Raw genomic sequence first — 7309 nt, 5'->3', positions numbered from 1 at the left:
CACAAATGTAAGGCGTTACATCCTACGTTTGTCTATGGAGGGAGTAGTATTTTCTGGACTAGTTAGTACTATAAAAGTTATGTTAATGTCAAAAACACTAATTACTTTTACCAGGTACAGGCAGAAGAATCGAATGATGAGAGGGCATGTCACTCGACGAATAGAAGGTCGACAAGAAAGGACCAAACAACAATCCACACAAGCAAAGCGGCGCGGCAGGGCCACTAAAGATTCCAGCGAGGGAAGACGCCACTCGAGTCTCACCGGCTGGACCATTTACTTACCTGGGCACACAGCGCGAGGACAGCCGTTGTGGAAAAGGGATCGACCTGGTTTTCCCTTTTCTGACGATGATAGGATTTCATTATCACATGATAGGCATCTCATAGAGCCCTGGCCTAGAGATGTCTTTATCATGGCATTGCATTTCTCAACGAGACCACCTTCTGAAGCATGTTAAGTACACCCGAGACCATATCAGTTGAATCACTATTTGTGGTTTCAGTACTTTTCTCTTCTGAACCGGACCACCAGTTATCAGCAGTCTCACAATCTCTAAATTTGGATCCTCCATTCATTTCAATGCACCAAGCACTGGTCAAACACAGGATTAATATGAACATGCATATTACCAAAAAGACAGGGGAAAAGCAGGTACGATTACAGATCAAACCACAGAAATATATTTAACGACGGCAACCAAAAGACCCCAAGGTTCATACACACATGTCCATCAAACACGTATCATATGCAATTATAATTCCTTCGACGAACATTCTAGCACGAGAATCGACATGTTCAAATATATATACAACGCAAACCACAGCCTGATGGTAGCACTCAACCGAATATCTTGTTTCGCCTCATGCTATTCTGGAGATCAAGCACATGAGGCTGCATCCTCCTTCGAAGTTTCTTTCTCTGCTTGATGAGAAGCAGCTTGTCATAGACACACCATGGAAAGCTGATGAGGTGTGGCCGACCATATACTTCATTGTAACAACCCCAGTACTCGGGGTGATAGGTAACATGATACCAAGCGGATGCCTTGGCATACAAGGCTTCAGGAACATCCCCGCTCTCACCGGCATTCATCTCGCTGAACCATGACCTTGCTTCCTTCCGCAATGATTTCACCGCCTGTCTAATAGCATCGGCGTCACTACTCTTGGTAAAATTCTTCGCCATCTTAAGAATACATCCACTTATTATCTCAGCCTCGCTTTTTATTCCATAGTGATCCATCAGATTACCCAACTTGAAGTCATACTCTTCCTTCATCCACACAGCTTCGTCGATGTAGTCTTGGTAGCCATCAACAATCAAATCACTGTCATAAGACCGCCTTGCCACATCCTTTGTGAAATGCCCTATGTGAGGGCTCTGCTTCTTAATCTCCCTATACAGCTTCCCTATTACTCCCTCAGATACGTAGGTGACCCTGTCGAGCTTCTCCATAAAAATCTGGATACTCCCTCACATGTAGTTCGCCCGGAATTTGAGCCGGCACTCCAGTCTTTGGGTAATCAACAGCAACGGAGAAGAGCTCTGCCAGCTTAATGCATGGTGTACTTTCAGCCTTCAAGCTTTCCCTATCCGCAAAGACCACGTGCGCGTTGGCAATGATTCCCAGACTCTCATTAACTATGTAATTTGCGAAATACTCATGTACTTCCTGCATAATATTAGAATAGTTCCAAAGCAGGGTGTCAGATTTTTTTTACAGGATGCTTGGAATTTCCTTAAAAGTAGTAATGTATGTACTCATCAGAAAAGAAACAGATTTATTTCTTCCTACTTCCTCCGATCCAAAACACAGGTATTTCTATCTTTTCAAATTGATCCTAAATCTACACTCCCAATACAGTTCTTCTCATGTTGTTCCTAATTAGCCCCACGTAAATTTCATCAACAATTGAGCCTGTAGTTCTAGCGTTTACTGTATTTGGGAGGGAAAAAGTAGTATTTGAAATAAATGAAGGGTAGTAGTTGAAACAAATGAAGGGTAACATGCCTACCACCATCCTTAGTTCTTGTAACCAACTCTACAAGTGCCTACATTTTGTATCAGGGGGGAAAGTACAAACAAACAAACTAAAACATGCAGATCTCAGGAAATAGGTTCAGGTAGTCAACTCTTCAGAAACACAAGAAGCAGAGTCAAAAAGAAACTCACAATCAGAAGTACGACTAAATGACAGTTCATTGCAAGATGTACAGCCGTTATCATGAGTAGCATGAAATATGAATAATATCGACTAAAAACTTAAAATACCTCGATCATAACGTCATGATCTAATGTTTCTGTTGGTGCTGGAGTATAGTCCATAGGTGCCACCATACGAGTTGGAATGAGATCTGGGTCCCATGAAACAAAATATATGTCCCCATCAAGATCACTTCCTGAACACTCGTCAGGATGAGGCCTGCACGAACCAAATTCGACACTGATTTCGATAACAAAGGGCAAAGAAAATAAGAGTACGATATCGAAGTAATAATGACATCCATGAGTGCCAACTAGTAAAAGTTTATTCGATTTAAAATGTACAGACCTGTTTTATCTTCCACTGTTGGTTTCTAGTACCAAATAAGAACATATTTACAGAAATGAGATTTTGCTAAAAGACATATTCGAAAAACATAGAAGAACACGATGCAATAGTAAATACTTGCCTTGGCCCCTGCTGCGGAAAGACAACACAGTTAACCATATGGTCCAGAACAGGGGTATAAACAGCCTCGAGAATACGGATATCACCAGGGTGGAGGCAAGGGTTTTTGGCAACGACAACTTTTCCAGTTACGACGAACTTGTCACTGTCATTTGCACTATTAGAAGCTTGAATGAATACCTCTCCGTACTTCAGTGTGCGGGTTTCATCCAAGCATCCCATCATTGCTCGTCCTTCTGGGATGAATATCCTTGACTTCGTTTTCAGTTCTAGCAACTTGGATGCTCTAAAGGTTTGTAGAATCATAGAAAGATATGGTTCAACATCCGGCTTGTAGCCACATAACAGCAATTCTTTAACAACATTGGTAATCTCTCCCATGGGCATAAGTTCAATTGCATCAATAGCAGCTTGTGGTTCAGTAACCATTCTGTTTAACTGCTTCACAACTTCTTGTTGCTTCAGTTCAAATATGTTATCTCTAACTCCAAGAGTTGAAAGAAGAGTGATTAACTGCCGATTCAGGAAACATGGCTGGTACTTGCTGTATGCAAGGACATCCAGTGTGATGTTGTCTGACGGAAACTTTGACATGCTTCCTCTTAAAGAAAGTTTCCAGTGTGATGTTGGATCAATAGCGACAACACCTTTGTAACCCCCATACCTTATTTGGAAAGCAGAGGGAGTAAAGCGGGCCAATTTGCACTTCTTAGACACCTCATCTGCAAAATCAGCTGAAATGGTTCCAATTCCATCAGAGAATACATACTTCGTACCATTTTTTATATCTGGAATTACATGCACCTCATACTTATGTACTTTCAAGGTTTCTGTTGAGGCGCTAAAGGACTGACCAAGCCTTGCAGCATATTTTGCCACATTTCTAATATTACGGAAGTTCCCCATCCACTCCCTGATGTCACTGGCGGACAACCCCGGACGAGAAGCAAACATCCACGCAGAGTTATCCCGCAGCTGGCTTGAAGAGAAAGCCAAAAACTCAAAGTGCTTGTTACCAATAGTGATGCCATTTGAAAGGACCGACAGAATTCTGTTGTACAGAGCAGTTCTCCTTGCATTATTTCCGGGAGCAGAACGTGGTGATAAATCAGTCGAACGAAGCTTCTCACAGTCCTCATCGACAAATGAAATCCGAAGGAAGTTATCCAAATCATCAGCGTAATTCCGTACAACACGATTCGAGACATTAATTTCAGGACCATAAAAGTACACTTTTGCAGGGGTAATTTGCACCCTGTAAACATATACCAACCCATCATCATCCAGAGCTATGTTTGGTGATGTTAACATGTAGCGTGATCTCTTAATTTCTTTGTATTGTTCAGATAACCAATTTGTTGGATTCAAGCAAGTCTTTTTTAGGTATGACATATTTTCAAGTGCACGCTTTATATGGTCAATACATACATATCCCGGGCTGACCAGACGGTAGAAGTTGTCATCAAGTGTCGGCCCACTAAGTGTCCCATTCTGAACCATGTGGTTGATCTTGAAGAGTATCTCATAGGGGATATCAGTGAAATAAAGAGATTTCACAATTGGAGCAAAGCAAGTATTGCTTGAATATGAATGTCCACGATGGCAATGAAAGTCACGCTTGTGTTCTTTATAGTAAACAAAGTACTCTTGAATGTTGGGGAGATCACAATCATGTGGTAGCTCCAGACACAGAATATATGATTGCCCAATGCTGGCTAATGGAGTAAAATCAGTAGTTCTGGTCCACTGATCATCAGTATCATCCCTAAAATAGTTGAATAATGGATCGTCGTACATAGAGCCAGAATGCTGTAAGTTTTGTTCGTAAATTTTTGGAGCAGCCAGAACCTGAGAATTGACAAAAATTCTCAAACTGAGGTTATGACAAATCTAGAGCTCCAAGCTTTCAAGAAACAGAAAAAACTTGAACTAACTAAAAAGCTGTTCCATAGATGGATCGGCATTTTAAAGAGGTATACAATTATCAAGGAAATACTGCAGTTGGTGTTCCCATCCCATCATCTTGGGCTCTAATGTAAAACTCTAGTAGCATAACTTCATATGGATTGGTTATCATTATATCAGTACTCTAGAGAAAATGAAAATTATTGTTATGCACTTGTAACAACACACAAACATTTCAGAGTACATAAAACAAAATGAGGAGCAAACACATAAATTAGCAACAACAACAAAATGGTAAACTAATTTGCAGGTAGGTGTAAAATGATATCATGAAAAGGATGTTCAGCATACATAAACAAGTGTTGTACAGCTAAACATACCTGAATCAAAAGGAACTTTTTTTGTGATCCAGGTGGATCATGAAGCTGGATCTCCCATATGCTCTCATATGAAAGTTCAAGTCTGTATTTCTTCAATTTGTAGGTCAGGCAAAAGTCAATCTTCTTCATAGCAAATCCAAACTCAGCAGAAACGTCTGTTCCTCTCCACAGAACAGATAAAACTCTTTCCCTCAGAAGGCAGCCAAAATGCAATGTTGCACCCCGTAGATTAAAAATCGTGGTTCTTGGTCTCAAAACAATGTCACGTTCCGCAGGTCGGACCTTCAGATAATTGCTTCCACTCCTAAGTGCATTCCCACGAGCCGCATTCACCACCAGCGAAGCATGTGCCTCGGTCTGGAACTGAACAATGGCAAAAGATCTTGAGTTTGCAGAGTTGTTCTTCGGAGGCCTGAGCTTAACCGCACAGACGTTATCCACACCAACAATTCGTTCCAGCAAATCCTTGACATGGTCTGCATTGACAGTTGCAGGAAATCCTGACACCTGAAGAGTCTTGCCACCCATGGTGATGGTGCATATGAAAACTACAGCATTGCATAATCATGGTAAAAAAATCAGTCAAGTGATTCGAGAGTATAGACAGATCTGTACACATATGGCGGTCTTCTTTTTAGGAAGAAATTCAGGATGCATATGAAAACTGCAGCAGTGCATAATCATGGTAAAAGAACCAGCCAAGTCATTGGAAAGTATAGACAGATCTGTGTACACATATGGCAGGTCTTATTTTTAGGAAGAAATTCAGGTTGCAGTTTTTATATTAGACTTCTTTAGTTCAATCTCTAATCAAATGGTCTCACCCAAAACTAAGTAGATCCATGTACCACAGCTTCACCCAAAACTATAACTGTTGCGACAAAATCCCATTACAATGCAATAGCATAAACATGTCGGCCAAAAAAAACCCTCTTCAGCAAGAAAAAGGATTCCACTACCCAGCAAATGTCAGATTTTTAAGTAAACCCAGCGAACGCCCTTAGTACTGTCGAATCCCAATCAAATTCCAATCAAACGCATGGTAATTACTCTGTGCAGTGTGGCAATTTTTCAGGCATTTTTTGTACTACTACATGGCAATTTTCGATTTAGAGCATCGTAAATCCCTTGCATCAACATGGACATTTTATCTGCTGTAGGGTTTTAATATTTCTGAAGAAAAATGTCAATCAATAAAACAGTCGGAGACGTACATTTCCACAATTTGTACACCCACTACGCTTTCCCACCTACCTCAATAACACCTTCCGAAAAAAATGCAGGGGACAAACGCAACACCCTCTCTATTATTGGTGAGCACGGGCGGTGTAGGGATAGAAGCAGACGGCGTCCGCATGTCCCCATGTTCGGGACCATCCACGAACATAGAAATTAAACTAGTACAGTTATATTAAAGTACTCCCTCTGTAAACTAACATAAAAACTTTGTAGTGATTTAAACGTTTTTATATTTCTTTACGGAGGGAGTAATAGAGATTAATGCAATTTTTGCTACGGGGACATGTGGACGCCGTCCGCTTGCATCCTGAGGGACGGACTGAACGTGGTGTTTGTGGGTTTAGTTGAACCCCGCAAAATTCAGGGAAAATAAGTTGCGCTCGAGCCTGGGCACCAAACCCCATCGGACTAGCTCCGACCGATCTAATCTACACGGAGAAAACTACGATCGACCTCGCGCGCCGCAAAAGAACAAACCTAGCAGAACCGCAGACGGCAACAAATTAGGTACGGTTCGGGCCCCGGCTGCTCAATGCCACAGCAAGGCAGATACGAAACCCCAAACGACTGGAGGGAGGGAGCGATCCGTCCGATTAGGGTAGGATTCTTTACCGGCGAAAGGAAGGAATCAGGTCGACGCCAGCCCGGGACCGGCAGCAGCAGCAGCAGGCATGGCCATGTCCGTCGCTCCCGTTGCCGTCGGCGTGGCAGATTGCGGAGCAGCGGCGGCGAGAAGTGGATGGATCTGGGGAGGGAGTTGGGGGAGATGGATGGGCGAACGAGAGGGTTGGGAGGAGTTGATGAGCGCTCGATGGTTTCGTCGCAGAGGCGGAGGCGAGGAGGCGAGTGGAGAGGAGGAGAAAGGAGGCGGACTTGAGGGGGCCGTCGGTCAATGTGCACGTAGTAACATTTAAACGAACTACGGAGTACTAGGTAGGTGGGGCCGGGGGATGCGGGGTATGGATGGGATTGGGCCAGATACGTCGAAGGTTCGTTAATTGCGGTGCGGAATCTTCACCGATATAGGCATGCAATCCACTAGTAGAACTCCGTGAAGGAAAGAATTTTTCAACAAAGGGTGAATTTTATTGGTTCATAATAAAGTATCAA

General features: G+C 42.6%; 1 pseudogene; it reads right to left on the bottom strand.

Moving 5' to 3' along the window:
• Positions 1–660: 660 nt before the first annotated feature.
• On the bottom strand, positions 661–7077 carry LOC119317800 (annotated as a pseudogene).
• Between the last annotated feature and the right edge of the window lie 232 nt (positions 7078–7309).

The sequence above is a fragment of the Triticum dicoccoides genome, chromosome 6A, assembly GCF_002162155.2.
Source record: "Triticum dicoccoides isolate Atlit2015 ecotype Zavitan chromosome 6A, WEW_v2.0, whole genome shotgun sequence".
Classification (NCBI taxonomy): Eukaryota; Viridiplantae; Streptophyta; class Magnoliopsida; order Poales; family Poaceae; genus Triticum; species Triticum dicoccoides.
Note: the sequence above shows the minus strand (reverse complement) of the source record. Positions and strands in the feature narration are given on the sequence as shown.